At 35.3% G+C, this 24,489-nt stretch overlaps 2 long non-coding RNA genes across 12 annotated transcripts in view; one reads left to right on the top strand and one right to left on the bottom strand.

Annotated features, from left to right (window-relative positions):
- Positions 1–24,489, bottom strand: part of LOC143661903 (uncharacterized) — a 115,427-nt gene that overhangs the window by 49,546 nt on the left and 41,392 nt on the right. The window lies entirely within an intron of this gene.
- LOC143661904 (uncharacterized) overlaps positions 1–24,489 on the top strand; it is a 125,908-nt gene that overhangs the window by 95,087 nt on the left and 6,332 nt on the right. The window contains exon 6 of the long non-coding RNA XR_013164946.1: positions 20,568–20,603. This is a non-coding gene — a long non-coding RNA (uncharacterized LOC143661904). The remainder of the gene's footprint in view (positions 1–20,567; positions 20,604–24,489) is intronic.

Below are 24,489 nucleotides of genomic sequence, written 5' to 3'. Positions count from 1 at the left end.
AGGTCCCTACTTTAGGAGACTAGTACTCAGTGGGTAGGGGAAGCAGCCTCAGATCTTCTGAGGTTCCCCCTCTCAGTGTGAAACCTACATCCAAGGAACTAGATTGAGGATATTAGGGATTCCAGTATGCTCATTAATGCCAAATCTTATTATCTAATGTGTATAACCAACCACCTAACACTTGTGAACATCTTTCTTTGTTCAAGATTCTTCATATGGGGTGAAAAAATTAAAAGCAAATTGATAGAGTTAGGTCTTCCAAAATTTCTCTTTCTATTCTAAGAGCAATTAGAAAACCACTTTGACATCACTTTTTTCAGAATTATGTAAGTTAACCAAAAATGTGAACCAAACTAAGGAACATTTATTCAATAAAATAGCTGAATTTCAGTAAGAAAAATGAACTTTGTGGTGATTTTAAATGTATAATATTGAAATTAGTTTGGTATGAATGCAAAATAGATTATTATAAGTAAATATGTCAATTGCAAACCAACTGCAATCTCTGAGAAAATACCCAAAATGTATACAATAGCATTTGACAAAACTGAACATTGTTTTCCTGATTAAAAAACATAATACTTGGAATAGAAGAGAATTTCCTCCACCCCAAAACATCCAATTTTGAAAAACCTTGATCTGACATAACACTCAAAGCTGAAAGTTGGAAAGACTTGATGCTAAGATCAGCAATAAGATAAGACTGTCAACCTTCACTATTGATAGTCAATATAGTGCTGCAAATTCTATCAATAACAATTACACAGCAAAAAGAACAAAAGGTATTCAAATAAAAGTGGAAGGAGTAAAATGATCTCTTCTTCCAGACAGTATGATCTTGTATACAGAAAATCCAAAAGAATCCACAAGAAAACTGTTAATGATAACACATGAATTAGTTAAAGTGGCAGGGTAGAAGATCAATAAGCAAAAAATAATTGGGCTTCTGTATGCAATAAATGAACAATCTGAACAGGAACTCAATTTAACTTGCAATGGCATCTCAAAGAATAAAATATCTAGGAATAAATTTCACCAAGAATGTGAAAGACTTGTACAATACAAACTAAAAAGTATTGCTGAAAAACATTTAAAAAGATGAAAATTAGTGCCAAAACATCCCACATTTATGAATCGGAAGACTTAATATTGTTAACATGTTCATACTACCCAAGGTAATATACATATTCAATGTAATCTCTATCAAAACTCCAGCAACATTTTAGCAGAAATGGAAAAACCTTTTCTCAAATTTACAGGGAACCAGAAGGCCCCAAATAGCCAAAAAAATCTTTGAAAATGATGAACAAGTTTAGAGGAGTTAAAACTCATTACAAAGCTACAGTGATCAAAATAATGCATTACTGGTACAGTAACAGACTTATAGAGCCATGGAACAGAATAAAAAGGCAGAAATAGACCTATATAGCTGTGGGCAATTCATTTCTGACAATGGTGCCAAGTACATGAAATTAAGAGACAGTAGTCTCTTGATTGAGGGGATTTGGAAATGCTAGATATCCACATGCAAAAGAATAAAGTAAGGCCCTTATGTTACATACTAAACTAAAATACGGGTAGGCCATGGTGGCTCAGTAGGCAGAGTTCTCACCTGTCATGCTGGAGACCCAGGTTTGATTCCTGATGCCTGTCCATGCAAAAAACAAAAAAATAAAAAATAAACCCAGGTGGATCAAGGACCTCATATCAGAGTTAAAACTATAAACCTAGAAGATAAATAAGGGAAATGTTTCTCTTTTTTTGTAGGCTGACTGGTAGGGGTCACATTTCACTCATTTCCATGTGAGTATCCTGTTGTTGCTACACCATTTGTTGAATTTTTTGGTAGGGCAGGGGGAAGTGTATGAGCCAGGAATCAAACCAGGGTCCTTCACATGGCAGGTGAGAATTCTACCACTGAACTACCCTTGCATATGAGGGCAATGTTTCTTGACCTGGGATTCAGCAATGGAATCTTGGATATAGCACCAGAAATATAAGCAACAAAAGAAAAAATAATACATTTAACCTCATAAAACTTATTATTTTTGCATCAAAGGGCATTATCAAGAAAGGGAAAATATAAATAGCAGAAAGGGAGAAATAGTTGAAAACAGAATATCCGATTACTGCTTAATACCAGAATATATAGAGAACATTTTTAAATGCAACAACAAAAGGAGAACTAGCCTAAGTAAAAATGGGCAAAGGATGTAAATGGACATTTTTTCAACAAAGATATACTTGTGGACACAAGCAAGTACACAAAATGATAATCATTATTAGTCACTATAGAAATGCAAATCAAAACACAATAAGATACTGCTTCACACCTAAAGGGATGACCATTGCTTTTTTGTTGTTCTTTATTTAATCAAAGTAACATAAAAGTTTGAAAGTAGACAGAGGAGTTAACATGATTTTAGAAAAACATAATTTTTTAAAGTGAGGAGACATTCTCTAAAACAATAAGGAAGGAGATGGTCAGCATATGTATCAATACATATATTGGTCTGATAAGATGTAGAATCTTTGTCAACTAGGCAGATTATTCAGATGGTTAGAAACCTTTTATAGATCACAACTAAGAGCAAACAATTAATCCAAGAAAACTTGGTCATTTTAACAGAGTGAAAACAAAATTCACTTTTGTATGAAGACACATCTAATAAGAAAACTATTAAAAATCTTATGAATCTTTAAAATGTTAGCCAACCTTAACCATAGCCAATAGAATTCATATGCAACAAATCTACAACTTTTTCTATCTATACTTTTTGTCCTACACATTCCTGTTTCTCATTCTGCAACAACCAGTTATTTTACTTCCTGCATATTGTATATATTTAAATTACAAAAAAGGTCTTGAAATAAATCTTCAAGCCAACATCCTACAAAACACAATTCTTCCCTTGTTTTTCTTTTGTGAAAAATGACATATATACAAAAAAGCAATAAACTTCAAAGCACTTCATAACAATTAATTGTAGAACAGATTTCAGAGTTTGGTCTGGGTTAGAACTTAATGATTTTAGGTTTTCACTTATGTCTGCTCTAAGATACTTGAGACTAAATGAAATATCAGTATAATGATTCACCAACCATACTCCACCATCACCTTTGATCTTTCTTCCACTCTTTAGAGGTATTTGGGTTATGCCCATTCCAACTTTTTCATGTGATAAGGTGCATTGATAATATGGAATAAAGGGATGGAACTAGTTGATGTTCTGGAGAGGCTGGCCTCTCTGCATTTCAGGACTTATCTGGTCAAGGGACTCATCAGGAGATTGCAGGTTTCTGGAAAGAAATCCTAGAACATGGAACCTTATATAATGCCCTAGGTGTTCTTTGGGATTGGTTGGGATGGTTTTGTTTGGGGTTTGACAAGTTAATGTATGTAGCAATGCTTAACTCAGTGACCTCAGGAGTAGACTGAGGACATCTCCCACACCACCAGGGAGACATTCACACCTGGGCATCATGTTCCATGTAAAGGGATTGGCAATGATTTCACTTGCAGAATTGGGATTAGAGAGAGAGAGGCCACAACAAAAGAGGTCTTCTAGAAGTAACTATTAGGCATACCTATAGATAGTCTAAGCCTCTCCACTACATAAATGTTAAAAGAGCAAGCCTCAAAACTCCGTTGAGGCAATAGTGAGAAAGGGGGAAAACTCACCTTCTCCAAGTAGAGAATTCTTGATATTCTCACAAGCAGTGGGAACAACCAAAGCAATAGAAGGAGCCCTCAATCTGGGAGTTTGTTCATGTGAAACTTTACCCTGCAAGGGATAGGCTAAGCCTACTTAAAATTAGGCCTAAGAGTCACCCTCAGAGGACCTCTTTTGTTGCTCAGATGTTGCCTCTCTCTCTCAGCCAATATGACAAGCAAACTCACTTTCCTCCCCCTCTCTATGTGGGACATGACACCCAGGGGTGTGGATCCCCCTAGCAACATGGGACAGAAATCCTAGAATGAGCTGGGACTCAGCATCAAGGAATTGAGAAAACTTTCTTGACCAAAAGGAGGAAGAGCAAAGTGAGACAAAATAGTTTCAATGGCTGAGAGATTCCAAACACAGTTGAGAGGTTATTCTGATGCATTATATAGAGATCACCTTTTTAGTTAAGGTGTAATGGAGAGGTTGGAGGGAACTGCCTGAAAATGTAGAGCTGGGTTCCAGTACCCATGTTTCTTGAAGATGATTGTATAATGACATAGCTTTCACCATGTGACTGTGTGATTGTGAAAACCTTGTGTCTGATGCTCCTTTTATCTATCTTATGGACAGATGAGTAAAACATATGGATTAAAAATGAATAAATAATAAGCAAATGTTAAAATAAATTTAGTAGATTGAAATGCTAGTGACAAATGAAAAGGAGGGGTAAGGGGTATGGTAAGCATAAATTTTTTTCTGTTTTCTTTTTATCTCTTTTTCTGAATTGATGCAAATGTTCTAAGAAGTGATCATGATGATGAATATACAATTATGTGGTGATATTGTAAATTATTGATTATATATCAAGAATGGAATGATCATATGGTAAGAATGTTTGTGTTTGTATGCTTTATGTTGAATAATAATAATAAAAGACCAAGCCTCCAGATCAATGGTTTAGATTATGATTTAGGTGTACCTAATATTTGACAGAGTATGGAGGCTTCCCTGATGGTAAAATTTAATATTTTCATAATTTTTATCCCACTCCTCAAGGGATTTTGACAATACTTTTTGATTATCTGCTTAATATACTCTGGGATGTATCCAGGCATTACATCAAGCTATACAGGGATTAAAGGCCCTCATTCTTATTCTGGGCTCCCTGTGCTTGGATTCTCTAAATGATCTATCCATATAGGTTGAGCTAGATTAAGTGCTATAGAAAATTTAGTTTCTGGACAAAATAAAACTATCTTCCTGTAATCTCAAAGAGTAAATGAGGTTCTAAAATATAGACAAATGTTGTTCTTAACCCTGTATTCTGAAATACATTAACCCTTTTGGTTTGGCTTAATTCTTATCTCTGAATACTAGGTTATGGAGATATAAAACAGCCTCACAAAAACCCAGAAATAACAATTACCATTCTGGATTAAATGTGACTGCTATAAGAGCTTACAATCCAGGGCCCAGTTTTCTGATAATTATTTTCTAAATGTGACCATACAATAATTGCTCTTTTGTTACTGGTTTATATTGCCTCACCAAATGTCCCACAGGTTCATTCACAATCTTGCCTTCCTTACAGCGTCATTATTTTTTGTAGCAGCACAGTATTTGATCATGAGTTTATATCATTGTTCACCAGTTTACTTCTAAGTCAGAGCATCCTTCAGCCACCTCCATTTATTACACATCACGTATAGTGTCCAAAGTAAATAGTCCATCAATATAAATTTTAGGTGATTTCATTGTTCCCAAGAGAAAGATAACCAATAAACATACCTCCACCAAATAGAAATCTAAATCTCCCCTTAACTCTTTTTCCCTCTCCCACTGCTTACTCCTGGTGCTGTGGTACTGTTGAAGATTTCCTGTTACACATAGCCCATAACATGCAATAGCAGTTTTTCCTCCATACCACAAACTTATCCACTCTTTGTATAAGATTCATAACTCTTGAGTTCTTCATAAAGAACCTGTTTATATTTTTAGTGTTAATTGGTGGTACACAATGGGTCTATACACCCCTTTCAATCATGTTCATCTTCAATATGGTAATATTACTTTCTCTTAGACCCACTAGTGAATCACCTTCACTTCTATCTATTACTTACACTTAAGTTCAACTTCATTAGCTAACCATTCACCCATCTTTGTATCTTCCATGTATCTCTATGTCCCCTATATTCTGTATTATAAACCTCTGATGTTACCTTTACCATGGTCATAAATGTGGAGTCATGCAGTATTTATGTTTTCTGTCTGGCTTATTTCACTCAGCATTATGTCCTCAAGGCTCATCCATCTTATCATGTGTTTCAGTATGTCATTTCAAATTAGTGCTGCATAATATTGCATCATATGTATATTCCATATTGTGTTAATTCATTTATCTGTTGACTGGCAACTTGGATTGTTTCCATCTTTAGGTGATTGTTAATAATGTTGCTATAAATATTTCTGTGAAAATGTCTGTTTGTGTCACTGCTTTCAGTTCTTCAGGGTATATATTCAGTAGTTGTATTCCAGGTCATAGGGCAACTTGATATTTCTCTTTCTAAGGAACTGCCAACCTAACTGCCTTCCATAGCAGCTGTACAATTATACATTCTCACCAGTAGTGCATAAATGCCAAAATTTCTCCACATCTTCTCCAACATTTGTAGTTTCCTGTTTAGTAGTAACCATTCTTGTAGTTTTGAGGTTTATCTCATTGTAGTCTTAATCTGCATTTCCCTGATATCTAATGCAAATGAGCATCTCTTCATGTGCTTTTTAGCCATCTGTATTTTCTCATGAGAAAAATGCCTATTTATGTCATTAGCCCACTCTATAATTTGATTCAGTTTTCTTTTGTTATTGAGTTGTATGATTTCTTTAGGTACATGGGACATCAAATCTTTATCTGATATGTGATTCCCAAACTTTTCTCCTATTAAATTGGTTACCTCCACCTTTTTGACAAAGTCTTTTGAGGCAGAAAAGCATGTGATTTGGAGGAATTCCCCTTTATCTATTTTTTCTTTTGTTGCTTGTTCTTTGGGTGTAAACTTTAGGAAGCCACCTCCCATTACTAGTTCTTGAAGATGTTTCCCTACATTTTTTTCAAGAACCTTTATGGTACTGGTTCTTAAATTTAAGTGTTTGATCCAACTTGAGTTAATTTTTCTATAGAGTTTAAGGTAAGGATCCTCTTTCATTCTTTAGGCTATTGATATCCACTTCTGCCATGTGCATTTATTGAAAACCATTTTGTCCCATATCAGTGGATGTGGGGGCCTTGTTGAAGATTGATTGACCACAGTTATCATGGTCTATGTCTACACTCTTGATTCCATTCTATTTGTCAATACTTATATCTTTGTGCCAATAACATGCTGTTTTGACTACAGTAGCTTTATAACAAGTTTTAAAATCAGGAAATTTAATCCTCACACTTCACTCTTTTTTAAGGGTGCTTTTAGCTATTTGGGGTCCCTTTCCCTTCCATGTGAATTTGCTAACTAGCTTTTCCAAATCTTCAAATTAGACTGTTGGAATTGGTACTGCATTGAATCTGTAGATCAATTTGAGTAGAATTGACAACTTGAATATATTAAATCTTCTTATCCATGAACAGGGAATGTCTTTCCACATGTTTACGTCTTGTTTGATTTCTGTTAACAACGTTATGTAGTTTTCTGTGCAAAGTCTTTTATGCCCCTATTTAAGTTCACTCCTAGGTACCTGATTCTTTTACTTGTTATTTTGAGTGGAATTTTTTCCTTAATTGATATTCCCATTGGGTCACTGCTTGTGTATGGAAGCTTTAGTGAATTTTGCACATTAATTTTATATCCTGCCACCTTGATGAATTTATTCATTAGCTCAAATAACTTTGTTGTAGATTTCACAGGATTTTCCTAGTACAGTATCATGTCATTTGCAAATAATGAAGTTTCACTTCCTGCTTTCCAATTTAGATCTCATTGATTTATTTCCCTGCCTGATTGCTCTAGATAGAACTTTTAGGACAATGTTGAATGATAGTCAAGAAAGAGGTCATCCATGTCTCATTCTTGATCTTAGGGGTAAAGCTTTCAGTGTCTCATCATTGACTGTGATGCTGGCTATATTTTTGTCATATGTCCTTTATCATTTTGAAGAAGTTACCTTTAATTCCTACATTTTGAAGTGTTTTTTTTTCAAAAAAGTATGCTGAATTTTGTTGAATGCTTTTGCAACATCAATTGAGGTGATCATTTGATTTTTCCCATTAAATTTGTTAATGAGCTGTATTATATTAACTGATTTTCTGGGGTTGAAACATCCTTGCATTCCTAGTATAGACCCCACTTGGTCATGGAGTATAATTCTTTTAATGTGTTTTTTATTTTGATTTGATAGTATATTGGGGAAATTTTTAGCAGCTATGCTTATTAGAGAGATTGGTCTGTAGTTTTCCTTTCTTGTAGCATCTTTACTCAGTTTTGGTATTAAAGTGATGTCAGCTTCATAAAATAAGTTGGGTACCATTCAGTTTTTCTCAATTATTTGGAAATTTGGAGAAGGATTGATGTTAGTTCTTTTTGAAATATTTGGTACAGTTCCCCTTTGAAGCCATCTGGCCACGGGCTTTTCTTTGTAGGAAGATTTTTGATGACTGATTGAATCTCTTTACTTGTGATTGGTGTGCTGTGATCTTCTATTTCTTCTACTTTCAGTGTAGCTTGTTTGCATGTTTCCAGGAATTTTTCCATTTCATCTACATTGTCTAGTTTGTTTGCATATAGTTTTTCATGGTATCCTCTTATAGATTTTTTGTTCCTACAGGGTTTGTGGTAATGACGACCCTCTTGTTCCTGATTTTGTTTATTTGCATCCTCTCTTCTTTTTCTTTGTCACCATAGCTAGTGGTCCATTGATTTTGCTGGTCTTCTCAAAGAACCAACTTTTGCTTTTATTGGTCCTTTCTATTGTTCTTTTGTTTTCTCATTCATTTGATTCTACTTTAATCTTTATTGTTTCTCTTCTTCTATTTGCTTGGGGTTAGTTTACTATTCTTTCTCAAGTTCCTCCAGGTGAGCAGTTAAGTCATTTAATTTTGTTCCTTCTTCTTTTCTTATATAGGCATTTAGGGCAATAAATTTCCTTCTCAGCACAGCCATTGACAAAATCCTATAAATTCTGATACATTGAATTCTCATGTTTATTTGTTTCCAGATAGTTACCGATTTCTCTAGCAATTTCTTCTTTGACCCACTGGATGTTTAAGAGTGTGTTATTTAATCTCCATATATTTGTGAACATTCTTCTTCTTTGGTGGTTACTGATTTCCATTTTCATTTCATTGTGATCAGAGAAAGCTATTTGAGTAATTTCAATGTTTTTAATTCACAAAGATCTGTTTTGTGCCCCAGCAAATTATCTATCTTGAAGATGTTCCATGAGCACTAGAGAAAAATGTATATCCTGCTGTTTTGGAAGATAAAAACTTACATATGTTTAAGGTCTAATTCATTTATGAAATTGTTTAAGCCCTTCATTTACTTGCTCAACCTCTCTCTCATTGTTCTATCTATAGGAGTGGTGTATTGAAGTTCTCCTACTATCATTTTTGAAATGTCTATCTCTTCCTTCAATTTTGTCAATCTTTTCTCATGTTCTTTGGGATTCCTTGATTGGGAGGATAAACATTCATGATTGTTATTTTTACTACAAAACTATTGTAATTAAACAGTTTGATACTGACATTGGGGACTATACCAATAGAATGTGACTTAGATTCCAGAAAAAAGACTTTACTTCAGTGTTCAATTGATCTTCCACAAGGGTGCCATAGATTAAAATGGGGGAAAATAGTGCTTTCCACAACCAGTACAGTGACAACTGAATACCACATGCCAAGAACTAATTGGGAACCCTAACTATCACCATTTACAAAAATTAACTATAAATGGTTCAATGACCTAAATATGCAATCTAAAGCCACTAAAATTTTAAAAGAAAACACAGAGAAATATCTTTGCGATTTTGGATTTGGTAATGGATTCTTACATATGGCACTAAAAGCATGAGCAATAAAATAAAAATAGAAAAGCTGGACCTCATCAATATTATGAACGTTTATTCATCAAAAGTTAATCAAAGCGGAGATGACATCATCAACATGATGATGCAAGACGTATCCTGAAAAACTTCCCCAAATATTCAGTAACTATAACAATAAGTTCAATTTGCTTAGAACTTTATAGGACAATGGAAACTGGAGATGGATGCCACAAAATGCTGAATTGAAAAAAGAGAAAAATATCAGGCATGAAAATTCCATGCTGAACTGACCAGTCTTCCCCCATACTTGGTCCTACACAGCTTGATGTTCTCAGGAGGCAGCAACCCAGGTTCCACTGAGGAGGGACACAGACTTTAGAGGAACTCACAGAAGTGAGTTATAACTCTTGCATACCTAGGTACAAGGAAACAATTCTGTAGAGACATCTGGAGGAACACTAGCCACTGAGGAAAAGGGCATACAAAAAAGGCCACTGAGTAAGTGGAAGAGAGAAACTACAGCAAAATGGAAGCCAAGTACTGCATTCAAGACAGTTACTGTTGGTGTGAAACTCTAAATACAAAACAGTCTTTTCTTGAGTGACCCAAACTTCTGTATTGGTCATATTATGCTCCCTGGCATGACATATTCAAATGAAGAACAAGCCAGAAGCCAAAAAAATATCCTCATAGAGAAAGAGACATTAAAAGAAAGTCCCAGAACTGAAATGTATAAGGAAAATGGGTCACCAAGTGAGGGGGAGAATTTAAAGAAAAAATAGGAGCTAGGAGAAAATTCTGTGTAAAAAAATACAAACAGAATAGTTCAAGATCTCCAGGGAAGTAACAGAGGAGGAAGGAAGCCCTCCCCTGGAGGTGATAAAATTGCACAAAACACACACTAAAATATTGTAGCACATAGCCTGGGCAAGAATCAGATGAAGAAGTACTGAGAAAAATCTTATCAGTTAAGCACAGGTTATTTTAAATATCCAGAATAAGTTGGATCTAGCATCAAAGAAGTACATTAATACAAAGACAATCAACAATAAAACCCAGGAAAATAGGGATAAGCTGATCTTCAGGATTAGTGCATGAAAATAATAAGATACCTAAATATCAGTAAGAAAAGGTTACAAGCTGTTTTGGTTTGTAAAAGCTCCCAGAATGCAATATACCAGAAATGGAATGGCTTTTAAAAATTAAACGTATTAAGTTGCAGGTTTACAGTTTTAAGGCCTTTAAAATGTCCAAATTAAGGCACCAAAAAGAACTTAACATCACTCAAAAATACTGATGACACTTGGAACAGTTCTGCCAACTGGAAAATTATGTGGTTGTTGTCTGCTGGGGTCTTTAGGATCTGGACATCTCTGTCAGCTGGGATGGCACATGGCAATATCTCCTAGCTTTCTCTCAATATTTCATAAGGCTTTCCCAGGGGCACCTTTCTTCTGCATCTCCAAAGTTCTATGGCTGCACGGTCTCTGTTGACTCTAAAGTTTTTTCCAAAATGATTCCCTTTTAAAGGGCTCCATTAAGCAACCCCAGCTTGAATGAGTGGAGATATCTCCATGGAGGCAATCTAATAAAAAGTTACCAACTACAGTTGGGTTAGTCACATCTCCATGTAAACAATACAAAAGATTCCACCCAGCAATATTGAATAAGAGTTAAAGGGCATAGCTGCTTCTGAGTACATAATAACTTGAAACTGGCACAAAGCCATACTAAGAAACCCAAAGATATGGCTCAGTCAAGGAGACAAATTAAAAATTCAGAGGAAACACAGAACTTGAAACAATCATTCACAAATGTTCAAACAAATCTCTTAAGTCAACCCCAGAAGAGGAAATAAAATTTAAATAAAGAATTAAAGGATATTGAAATGACAGTGTATGAGCATAAAGAAGAAATTGTAAGTATACAAACAAATATAACCAAAATTATGGGAAGTAAAGCACAACAGTAGAGATTTAAAATATACTGAAGGCATACAATAGCAGATTTGAAAAGACAGAAGAAAGAATCAGTGAACTAGAAAACAAGGCAATTGATAGCATACAGTCAGAAGAACACAGAAGGAAAAGAATAGAAAAAATTGAGTAGTGTCTCAGGGATTTGAATGCCAGCAGGAAGTGCACAACTTTCAAGTCATGTATGTCTCAGAGGGAAAAGGGGCAGAAAAAATATTTGAGGAAATAAAGGCTGAAAATTTCCAAACACTTATAAAAGACATAAATATACATGTTCAAGAATCACAATGTACTCCAAAAGAATACATTCTAATAGACCTACTTCCATACATATACTAATCAGAAATTCAGATGCCAAAGATAAAGAGAGCAATTTGAAACAGGGAAAAAAGTTCATCACATAAAAGCGATGCTCAATAAGATTAAGTATCAGTTTCTCATTAGAAACCATGTAAGTGAGAAAGCAATGGCATGATACATTTAAGATAATGAGAGAACATCTGACTACCAAAAATTCACTATCTGAAAATAACTGTTCCTGAAAAATGATGAAGAATTTATAATACAAATAAATGGGAACAGAGAGAGTTGGTCAGAAAAATTCCCACTGTATATGAATTAATAAAGTGAGTTGCACAGACTATAAGGAAAAGACAAGAGTAACTTGGAGCAGTGAGAAAAAATAAAGATTCAAAGAATATGTACACAGTCAAAATCTTTTCAAATTAGTAGGATTTATATGTAGGTTGTGCAATAGATACCCTAGTGTAACCACAAAAAAAGTGCATTTTCAATAATGCAGAAACAGATATGTTAAAGAATAAGCTGGATACATCACAAAATATCAACTATACAGAAAATGAAGCTTCAAGGAAGGAAAAAAAGAAACAAAAAAAGTACTGCATTTACAGTAATGACATTGAATGTTAGTGGATTAAAATGCCCAATCAAAAGACACAGATTGGCAGAATGGATAAAAACATTGCAGGAAGAAATGAAAGAGGACCTAAATAAATGAAGGGCATTCCATATTCATGGATTGGAAGACTAAATATCATTAAGATAACAATTCTACCCAAAATAATTTGCAGATTCAATTGAATCCAAGCAAAATTTCAACAATCTACGTTGCAGCAATGGAAAAGCCAAGTATCAAATTTATTCGGAAAGCCAAGTATGGCAGCCCAGGACCTGGGCACCCTCCTAAACAGGAATAAGACCCTGGGCATGTTACAGCTGCTTAATCAGGACAAACATCAAGATAGTAAACAACCTCCCTGGAGGGAAAAGAATGTAATCATTGATTTAAAATGGCATTGACTGTATTTTAGTCTTAACTATTTATCTTAGTAAAGTATAAGGTCTTAAATCCCTTTAATGATCATACTAGAGTCCTAATGTACTCATAGTATGTGGAACTTCTTTGTTCTAAAATCATTTAGATAGTGCCCATTGCAATCCTGTCCCTTGTGATGCATGATCCCTCTGGAAAGGCTATCACAGGAGAATCTTTCCTGATCATAACTCCTAATAAAAAATCAATGTCTACTTCTGTGCCTGGCATGTTTTTAGTCTCACAGCAGCACCAGCCCATGCATTGCATAAACCTATTCTGGGCCTGAAGAACTGACAAGCCAGCAAGGAGGCAGAGATACTACAGGAAGCAGTAGTTATGGGTCTAGCAAAATGAAACATGACAAGGGGAAATCTGAGATTGGCCTGCATTGTCCAGAATATGGGGATGCCCTACAAACTCCAGTGGGGTAGTTACTTGTTATGCAACAGACAGCAGGACAGCTAAATCTTAGAAAAAGAAAAAGAGAATGATAAGTTGTGAGAGCCATAGCCTGTTCCCTTTTAGGAGTGATATATATGGTCACAGAGGCAGAACATATGGCAACAATCACAGCCTACCATAAAGAGAAGGAATTAAAGTTAGAAAAGGACACATGGCTCTGTCAAGCAGACATGAAAGATGTCTTAACTGAGAGGTCACATCTTGTGGATGAGCAACTAGAAACTTTAATATGTAGATATTTTCATGCTCATCATTGAAAATCACCACAAGTCCAGGTCTGGAGAATACTAATTTTATTATTCTGTTTCTAGAGAAACAGAACCAGCAGAAATTATCTGTAAATATGAGATTTATAAGAGTGTCTTCCATAACTATGGCAATGGAGGAGTCCAACATCCATAGGGCAGGCTGTGAATCTGGCAGCTCTGATGAAGAGTTTGGATGAACTCCAAAGGATCACACTGCCTGAAGAAACAATAAAAATTTCTCTTCTTGCTCAAAAGTCTTCAACTGATTGGATTATCTCATTGAGGGAGACATGCTTTAGTTGATTGCAGATGTAATCAGTGACAGATGCTATCAACTGACTGATATTTAATACACTAGCCTTGTGGTCTATTAAACAGCCATAAAATATCTTTGCAGCAATGGTCAGGCCAGTGTTTTCCTGATAAGACAACTGGGGATAATCTCTTGGAAAGGTTGACACCAGAACCTAACCATCACACTAACTAATCTGGGGTAGAACACAAAAGTTTGGGATCACATAGATTCTTCATCTAGGGATGAAGAGGAGGAAAAGGGGAAGTATTGGAAGTAGAGGAATGGAAGTCATCCCAGCAAAGATGTCCAGTTCTATAAGAATTAAAACAGCAAGTAGTGACCTAATGGTAGGGGACCCTCAGAATTTACAATCTCCTGAGCAGAAACTCCATAATACCATGAGAGATTATATTGATGTTGAAGTATCAACATCATACTGGGTAGTATTATAGGTGGAAAGCTAGTGAGTCATTATGCAATTGTATTTTACATGATTGGACACAAGAGGCAAGGGCATAAATTAAGTGGGATTCAATTTAAAAAATAGGAAAAAGACATGAACACACACTGCTCAGAAGAGAAAATGGCTAAAAGGCACATGAAAAGATACTCAACTTCACTGGCTATTAGGGAAATACAAATCAAAACCACAATGAGATATCATCTGACACCCAGTAGAATGACCATTATAAAAAAAAAAAGAAAATAAATGCTGGAGAGGATGTGGAGAAAGATGCACACTTATCCACTGCTGGTGGGAATGTGAAATGTTACAACCACTCTGGAAGGCAGTTTGGTGGTTCCTCAAGAAACTAAGCCTAGAATTACCATATGTATTAGCTAGCATTCTCTAGAAAAAGAGATTCAGCAGGAATATCTGTAAAAATAAAATATATAAAAGAGTCTCACATAACCATGGGGACATAAATTCCAAGGTCTGGAAGGCAGGCTGCAAGCTGGCAGCTCCAATGAAAGTCCTCAACTAATTCTCAGGAGAGGTTGGCTGGGCAACTGTGGGGGTGTAAGGATCCAAGATCTGTAGGGCAGGCTATGATCCAGCAGCTCAAATGAAGATCTCCATGAACTCTCATGAGAAGCTGTCTGGCTGAAGCAGGAAGAGTGATTGTCTCTTCTGAATCCTACTTAAAAGCCTTCCAGAATTAGACTAAGCATCAATTATTGCAGAAGACACTCCTGTTTGCTGTGGATACAGCTGTGGATACAGACCAAATGATCATGACTTATGACAATGAAATGTCTTCATAGCAACAGACAAGTGAGCACCTGCCCAACAAGAAAACCAGGAACCACAACCTGGCCAAACTGACACATGAACCTGACCATGCTACCATATTATCCAGCAATACCATTGCTAGGTATCTAACTATATAGAGGACATTGGGGCAGGGATATAAGGGATGTTTGCACACTAATGTTTATAGCAGCATTATTTATGATTGCCAAGAGATAGAAACAGCCCAAATGTCCATCAATGGATGGGTGGCTAAACAAACTGTGATATATACATACATTGAAACATTACACAGCTGTAAGACAGAATAAATTCATGAAGCATGTAACAATGTGAACGGACCTTGAGACATTATGCTGAGTGAAACTAGCCAGAATAAAAGTACAAATACTGTATGGCCTCACTAATATGAATTAATATTAATGAGTGAACTTGGAAAATTGAAGTTATGAACATAGGCTATCAGGTGATAAAAACAGGGTAGAGATTGGGCAATTGGTGCTAGAAGAATACGGATTGTGCAACAGAACTGAGTGTAAAAATTCAGAAATGGATAGCACATTACTACTTGATTGTAGCACAATAATATAAGTATATTGAATGAAATTGTATGTGAGTATAATAGAGGGAGAAGGATTGGGGGCACATATGAAGCCAGAAGGAAAGATAGGGGATAAAGACTGAGATGGTATAATTTAAGAATGCCTAGAGTGTACAATGATAGTGATTAAGTGTACAAATTAAAAAATGTTTTTGCATGAGGAAGAACAAATGAATGTCTGTATTGTAGGATGTGGAAAATAGATGGTATATGAGGAAAAGTACAGTCAATATAAGCAAAGGTCTTCATTCCACAGTAACACTGTAATATGCTTCCACTGAATGTAACAAAGGCATTAGTGAAAACTAAATGTCAATAGGTGAAGGGATTGGAAAAGAGATATTGATTTTTTTTGGAAGACAGGGAAATGTCTGGTATGAAGGCATATCTATGCTGTTAGGCACAGGGTCATTAAGGTTTCCACACAATACAATGAGTCAAAGATCAATAGATTTATTGAAGGAATAAAATATGGAGGAAGCAAGCGGGAGAGTGAAAAGAGGAAAGGAGATAGGAGCCTGAAATTGGCTCCCACCTGGGGAGCCAGCAGGAAGAAAAAGAATATGGCTCCTGGTGGATGTTCTGGAGCTGTGTTTCAAAGGGAAAGTGACACCAGGAGGAGAGGCTGCCCACTAGGTGGTGTGCTGTCCCTTGACTGGGTGGGGCTTGTTGAATTAAGGTATGATAGATTGCTGAGGTATTCTCCATCGATATGTCAGTGCATGTATCAGGCAGGTGAGATGCTGGCAAGGTAGGACATTGTCAGCACTGCTGTCTGGAGGATACAATACTAGTTAGTATGGCAATTGGTTCATATCAAGGTCTTTGGACCTGACAAGGATGCTGAAGAAGGGGTCGAGGGCACTCTGCATCAAAAATTCCTATTGCTTAGTCTGAAATCCAACATTCCAGCCTTTTTATTTTAATAAAATTGAATAAAGCTGGTATAGGGTTTGAGTTAGGGACTTAGTTTAGCTCAAAGCAATTTTGAAGAAGTAGGGGTATTGTGTTCTTTCATTGACTACTTCCTGTGGACAAAAGAGCATAGTTGGGGAGGGATTGCTTTGAGCTGATCAGAGCATAGTAGGCTTTTTTGGGCATCCTCTGTTGGAATGAATTGATAATGATGTTTTTGCTATGACAGGAGCCATAACAGAAGTAGGTTTTCAGAATTCTGCTGGTTGGTCATGGCTGCTATTGACCTGTGAATAAATCTAGACAGACATTGTAAGAGGCAGGGGGTTAGGGCAAAAATTAAACTAGTTGTTATTTTTGGAGAATTTAGTTTCTTTGGGTTTTAGGGATTCTTTGGCATTGGAACAATTTGGAGGTTTCAAGTTTCTGAAACATAAGCTTAATAAGTAAAATTGTATAGAGCACTAGATATTTTAGGGTTTTTAGGAACACTGTTGGTTGGGGTTTGCCATATTGTGTCAGTTTGCAATATTTGGCTGAAGCTTGCATAAGAGTAACCTCCAGATTGATCTATCAACTTGATTTGAAATTTCTTAGCCATTGAAACTCTATTTCTTTTATCCCTTTTGGTTAGTTCATCCATGTTAGGGCCAGGTTTATTCCTGGCTTACAGTGCCAGGGTTAGTTTTGTTCCATGATGCCAGGGCCAGTAGTTATTTCATGCTGACAGTGCCAGGCTTACAGCCCTGGAAATTATGTCTCACATTGGGGAGAAGCTCAGAGTTTGGCTTAGAGAGAGACCACATTTGAGCAACAGCAGAGATTTTCTGGAGATGGCTCTTAGGCACTAATTCTAAGTAGGCTGAGTTTACTATTACAAAAAATAAGTTTCCTAAGGGCAAGCCCCAAAGCTGAAGCCTTGGTTTCTTAAATTGGGGGCCTCTCTTGCTTAAGAAAAATGTTAGGAATTCTCTAGGTGGGGAAGCTTTATACTTTTAACTTTCCCAGTTTCTCAAGGGATTTTGCAAACACTTTTTATATTTTTGCCCAAAATACTCTGAAATGCATCATTGGCATAATATTAACTTGTATATAACATTAAGACTTTGTTTCTTATTTTAATTATTAAAGCTGAATTAGGTTGTGTTCTAGTTTGCTAGCTGCTGGAATGCAATATACCAGAAACAGAATGGCTTTTTAAAAAGGGAAATTTAATGAGTTGCTAGTTTACAGATCTAAGGCCGAGAAAATGTCCCAATTAAAACAAGTCTATAGAAATGTCCAATCAAAGGCATCCGGGGAAAGATACCTTGGTTCAAGAAGGCCGATGAAGTTCAGGGTTTCTCTCTCATCTGGAAAGGCACATGGTGAACACGGTCAGGGCTCCTCTCTCAGCTGGAAGGGCACATGGCAAATACAGCATCATCTGCTAGCTTTCTCTCCTGGCTTCCTATTTCATGAAGCTCCCCGGGAGGCATTTCCCTTCTTCATCTCCAAAGGTCGCTGGCTGGTGGACTCTCTGCTTTGTAGTGTTGCAGCATTCTCTGCTCTCTCCGAGTCTCCAAAATGTTTCCTCTTTTATAGGACTTCAGAAACTAATCAAGACCCACTCAGATGGGTGGAGACATGTCATCCCCTAATCCAGTTTAACAACCGTTCTTAACTAAATCTCATCAACCAGGGAGATGATCCCATCACAGTCCCAAATACACAGCATTGAATAGAGACTATTCTACCTTTAAGAAATGGGATCCATATTAAAACATGGCTTTTCTCTTAGGGGGCATACTTCCTTTCAAACCAGCACAGGTTGTTTGAATAAACCAGCTAAATAAGATAGTGCAAATTTTGGATAAAATAAACATTTTTAAAATTTTACACAAAAGTTAAAGCTTTAACATACAGATAATATTATTCTTTACCTTGTATATTGATTTACTTTAGTTTTAAACAGATCAGTTTCATGACATGTTTAATTGGAGTTTGATCTTTCTCAGCTTTTTTTCTTAAACCATTGCTTTGTGAACCCATGTTAACTTTTAGAGCTGGTGAATCAAATCTGAGTTTTGGGTGCAGACATTTAAAGTTTCAGCAAACTACTGGGTTTTATACCAAGAGCAAAGCACCTCAAAATTTAATGACAACAGTTAAAGCTTACAATCTGAGCTTAGGTAAAGCCTCTTTTAAAATAAAAACATTAGACAGCTGTTTTATATTATGAAACCATAGCTATTTTGTTCTGTTTCACTTTTATACATTTACAAGAGTTATATTAACAGATAAAAATACAATGTATCTATATTTGTTCAATCTTTTCTTTAAAGTTGGGCATATATAATTTTAGAGAAGTATTAGAGCAAAGTGGTACAACTGACTATTTGGCTGTTTCTATGATCTTTAGCTTTTTTAGAATAACTAAAACCATGACTAACACCACCAAACCATTGCTTACATTATACAGATTAGTATTAGGATATAACATCAACAATGAAAGTATTGTTAAAATTTCAGGAATGTATACAATCTTTAAATATATGAATGTTTTACTTATACAAATTTAACCAGCAACATGATAGAAAATTTCTTTAACCACTATAATATTTTTCAACACTTGCTGTGTAATAGGTTAAGCTAATTTAGCACTTATAGAAGGTGAAAGAACAAGTTATTTGTAACAGCTTTTCCCTAACAGTGAGAAGACTTGTCTTCTGAAATAAAAGATAATGCCAACATAAACACTAACAAGGATATTATTCTGTTGTAAAATATTTTAGACACAGTATTTGGATAATTAAGAATAATTGCTTTTTAAAATATTTTACACTTAAGAGCATACTAATAATTCATGTTAATTCATGATATTCATATTATCAGAGAAAAATTGACTTTAGTTTGTATGAATATTTAGCTTAACACAAAAGCTTTCCTTTTTGAAAAATATATAATAAACAGACCTGTCTGACTATGACAGACAGAATTTACTTTTATAAACCACTTTTTTTTACAACTTTTTGTAATTATTTAGGGTTTATAATTAACAATGATTTTAACATACAAAATTTACATCCCCTAACTGTTTATTATTCTGTGTACCTATTTATGGCTTGAAGTTAGCAATGATTATAATAAATAAAATTTATTTTATGGATATTATTTTTATATTTATTTTACTTATAGTTTTTATTTCTTTAGACCACACATAGAAATAAATTGGATAATAAATTTAGGAAGCTTTTGAACCTGCATATTTTCTAATAAGCATATTTATATTAATTATTTACAAAGGGTTAGAAAATATTTTAATTTTTATAACATTCTTTAATTATGTTATGCAACCTAAAACACATTAAATGAACTTTATTTTTAGCAATTTTTTAAATAACGTTAAAGAACAAGTGTTCTGCAATTATTTGAAATAAAATGATTTTTTTTAGAGTTTGACTTTGAGAAAGCAAATGTAAAAAGTTGTTAGGTTTGAAATAATATTCATTTTTTATTTTAATTAAAGCTGAGGAAAAGACTTAACCTTTTTAAACAGTGAGATGATTTATTATTTTTTATACAGCCAAGGACATGACAAAGTTAACATAATGTACAAAAAGTTAGTAATTAAAGCTGAGAAAAAAATTAACTTTCTTGAACAGTGAGATGATTTATTTTTTTACACAGACAAGAATATGATAAAGTTAACATAAATTACAAGAAATTATTCTGATAAAACATAGACTTTTTGCTTTTGACACTGATTGTTTTATTTTATTTTATTTTTTGTCATGGTCAGGTTCCAGGAATCGAACCCAGGTCTCCTGCCTGGCAGGTAAGAACACTGTCACTGAGCCACCATTGCCCACCCTACACTGATTATTTAGGAAAGACTTTTATGACTTTTTATTAAAACAGGCCAATAGTCCAAGAAAACTTTGTTACTTTAACAGAGAGAAAACAAATTTTAGTTTTGCCTCAGTTTATTACTTAATATTTAAGTTATTTATTTTTTAATTTTATAGATACACCCATTAAATTTTCCCTGACCCTGATCATAACCTTCCTTTCCACAAACCCTTAGCAACTTTACTATTTCATTTAGGTTTTGTTCTACATCCTCCTCATTCTGCAATAGCCATCCACATTATCTTAGGGCAAAACTTCTTTCTTTCTTTGTTTGTTTTTTTTAATAAAAACATATCCTTTATATCCTTCGTACTCAACCCATTACTTCAAGCAAACATTTAACCACATACAATACAAAATTAAATTTGCTAGAACAATGCCAAATATTTAAAATGCTTTAGTTAATGTACATTTGAAACGTTAATATGCACTTCCTTGAAACATTAGTGTATTTTTAATTTTATTATATTTTCTATAAGCTTTATTATTACCAGGTGCATTGCTTAGTTTAGGCAACTTGTTAGGTTATCCCTACGAGGAATTTTGAGACTGTACCCACAATATTATTTATTAGTAAGCTTATTTAAACTTAAGCAGAACATTTAAGCATAACAAAATTGCATTTGTTTAATTTAAAGATTTATTATTTAACTTCCTCCATTGTTTTTTGTAATACTTTAAGATTATGAAGAATTTTAAAAGTACATTGACTATTATGTTCTGGAAACTATACTGAGCTCATTGAATTTATCCCAAGTTTAAATTTAGGAAAATTTTTTAATTGGTTGCACAGACATGAAGACAACATGCCTTTTGGGTTTGAAAGTTTTAGGTAAGGGCCATGGAACCCTGAAAGTTTCCATGCTTTAAAAAAAAATATTTTCAATTATTGGATTTGTTTTATTAAAAGTTGTGATTAAGCCCATTGGAAAAGGTTGTTGCTTTTTTCAGAGGCAGTTTCCTGCCAGCTTTTTTGTTTTAGGGAAATTCCAGGGGTAGGAGGGAAATTCCAGAGGGAGTTTTTAATGTTCTCCTTTGTTTGCAGTAATAATAAGATTAAACTTTAAGTAGTTTAAATAGAGCTCATTAAGAACACCAAACAAAACACTGAAGGGGAGGATCTGTGCAGAAAGTGTCACTTACCTAGGGCTTAATTAGTTGCAGATGCTTGATTGCCGTGGAAGTGAGCCAGCATCATGTCTAGATGGTCTGAGCTGGTGAACTCAAGCTATAAATTGCTTAGAAGCCTACATACAACTGTGCTGGTTGGGGGAACAGAGTGACTGGGAGGCTGTTCCTGTAGTCCCAAGGGGCTGGAAAGCTAAGCCTCAGTCTGACCTCTGATTCAAGTCACAGAACCAAATGTTAGGCACAGGGTCATTAAGGATTCCACATTAGACAACTAGTCAAAGATTAACAGATTTATTGAAGGAATCAAGTATGGAGGAAGCAAGTAAGAGAGAGAAAATAAGAAATGAGGTAGGAGCCTGAATTTGGCTCCCACCTGAGGAGTCAGCAGGAATAAAAAGAGTATGGCTCCTGGTCTTTGTTTTGGGAGCTGTGTTTTAAAGGGAAAGTGATGCCAGGAAGGGAGGCTGCCCACCAGGTGATGTGTTGTCCCTTGATTGGATGGGGCTTGTTGACTTAGGGTATGATAGATCGCTGAGTTATTCTTATGAGAGAGTGTTATCAGCAGTGTTGTCTGGAATATACAATACTGGCTAGTATGGCAATTGGTTCATATCTGGTTCCTTGGACCTGCCAAGGATGCTGATGGGGAGACTGAGGGAGCTCTGTATCAAAAGTTCCTTTTGCTCTTAGTCTGAAATCCAACATGTATACTTAGGCTGTATTGTATGATGTGTGGATTAAACTGTTTAAAAATTAACAGAGAGAAACACTGGAGAAAATATTGCAAAATAAATGTTCCTATTCACTGTCAGTAGGGAAATGAGAGGTGCAGCCCTTGGAGGGCAGAGTGGTGTTTCCACAGGAGGCTAGGGGTGGGTTTGCCATAGGATCCTGAGATCCCATTGCTCAGTATGTACATGGAGGAAGCAAGTGTGCAGACATGAATGGATATTTGTACACTGGTGTTTCTGGCAGCAGTGTTCCCAATCCACAATGAATAGAGGTGGCCTGAGGGTACAATGATCAAGGAATGGAAAGGAGAACTATGGTGCACACATACAATGGACTACTGAGTGTCTGCAAGAAGGAATGTAGTTGTAAGGTGTGCAAATAGGTGATCAACCTTAAGAGTTATATGTTGAATGATCAGGAACAAAAAGACAAATGCTATCATGCTTCAATCTTATGGACTAACAATCATATAAAAATTATTTGAACTAAAGTTAACAGCATAGATTATCAGGTTGAGGCTTTTTATAAAGGGCCCTAGATTCTAAGCTCCTACAGCAGTCACATATATACATGAGGTGTAACAGTTCTAAATTCTGAGATACTGAGCTGTTTGTATATACCATGGGTCTTTTCCAGAAACATTGAGTATTTATGTGATACCTGAGACTCAGTTAGAGCTCTGAAGCCTTGAAAGTCAGAAGTACCACATATGGGAACTGTTTAAAAAGTTGAAAAACTGGTCAGACATCGAGTAGAGATATGAATGAAGTTTATCTGCATAGGACTAAGGTAGATCAGAATACAGGATAAAGTGTGATATCATCTGTATTTTAAAACTTCAACTTCTGAGTAAGACTAAAGGGAGAGATGTCTATATGATGGAAAGCTATATTTTTGGTAGTGCATTTCCTAATTTAATTTGTATGTTCAGTTTAGTTGAACACCATAAGTACAAGGAATCTTGAATAAGGTGTGAGGTTTTGTTGGTTTTTCCAGGTTAGTGTGATGCCCCGATAAATTCTAGAGTGATTTGGGCAGTGAATAAAGAAGTATTTGCAAAGTCCCCTTGGGGAAAAGGGGAGAGAAGAGGAAATATTCAACTTCCCCACTTATAGAATTTCTCTCACAAGCAGTGGGTACAACCAAATCAACAGACCAAACCCTTAATCTTGGGGTTCATCCCTACGAAAGTTATTCCTGCAAAGGATAGGCTAAAACTACTTAAAACTATGCCTGAGTCACCCCCAGAGAAGTGTTTCTGTTGCTCAGATGTGACTTCTTTCTCTAAGTCAACTCAGTAGGTGAAATCACTGTCCTCCCTCCTACATGGACATGACTCCCAAGGGTGTAACATCCCCATGGCAATGTGGGGCAGAAAGCCTGGGATAAGCCAGGCCCCGGCATCAGGAGATTGTGAAAGCCTTCTTGATGAAAAGGGAAAAGAGAGAAATGAGACAAAATAAAGTTTAAGTGGCTGAGAGATTTCAAACAGAGTTGATAGATTATCCAGGAGGTTATTCTTATACATTATATAGATATCCCATTTCAGTTTATGGTATATTGGAGTGGCTAGAAGGGAGTACCTGAAATTCTTTTTTTATATTTTATTATAAACAATGAAAAAATGTCAAAAAAATTCTTGACGTAAAACATTCTTGACATGGCTACAATCAATGGCTCACAATATCATCACATAGTTGTGTATTCATCACCATGATCATTTTTTGATTAGTATCTCCCCAGCAAAAGAAAGAAAAACTCATACATGCCATATCCCTTACCACTCCCTTTCATTGACCATTAGTATTTCAATCTACTCAATTTATTTTGATTTTTCCTCTCCCTATTATTTGTTTATTTCTTATCCATATTTTTAACTCATCTGTCCATACTATAGATATAAGGAGCATCAGACACAAGGTTTTCACAATCATACAGTCACATATGAA

This window comes from Tamandua tetradactyla, chromosome 18, assembly GCF_023851605.1.
Source record: "Tamandua tetradactyla isolate mTamTet1 chromosome 18, mTamTet1.pri, whole genome shotgun sequence".
In the NCBI taxonomy this organism is placed as follows: domain Eukaryota; kingdom Metazoa; phylum Chordata; class Mammalia; order Pilosa; family Myrmecophagidae; genus Tamandua; species Tamandua tetradactyla.
Note: the sequence above shows the minus strand (reverse complement) of the source record. Positions and strands in the feature narration are given on the sequence as shown.